This window comes from Echinococcus granulosus (assembly GCF_000524195.1).
Source record: "Echinococcus granulosus chromosome Unknown EG_S00039, whole genome shotgun sequence".
In the NCBI taxonomy this organism is placed as follows: Eukaryota; Metazoa; Platyhelminthes; class Cestoda; order Cyclophyllidea; family Taeniidae; genus Echinococcus; species Echinococcus granulosus.
In genome coordinates this window covers 645,935-646,180 of record NW_020170419.1, presented here as the reverse complement: position 1 = coordinate 646,180, position 246 = coordinate 645,935, and positions in this window count along the sequence as shown.

Below are 246 nucleotides of genomic sequence, written 5' to 3'. Positions count from 1 at the left end.
TCTTGGCTTGCACCTATCCCTCCAACGGAGTGCGACTAGATTCCTAAAATTTTTGTCCGCTTAGCCTCTACAGCATTTCTGCAGAATTATGGGCAGTTATCGATGGTTGGCCATGGCGAAGATCGTTTTTCTTAATTGTTGTGTAGAATTACAGTAACTTATTTAACGACTGGCCCCTCTCCTATGACTGGTTTGTTGAATTGCAATTATGTTACGCAATGCTTGATACGTAATTTAGGGTGTGTT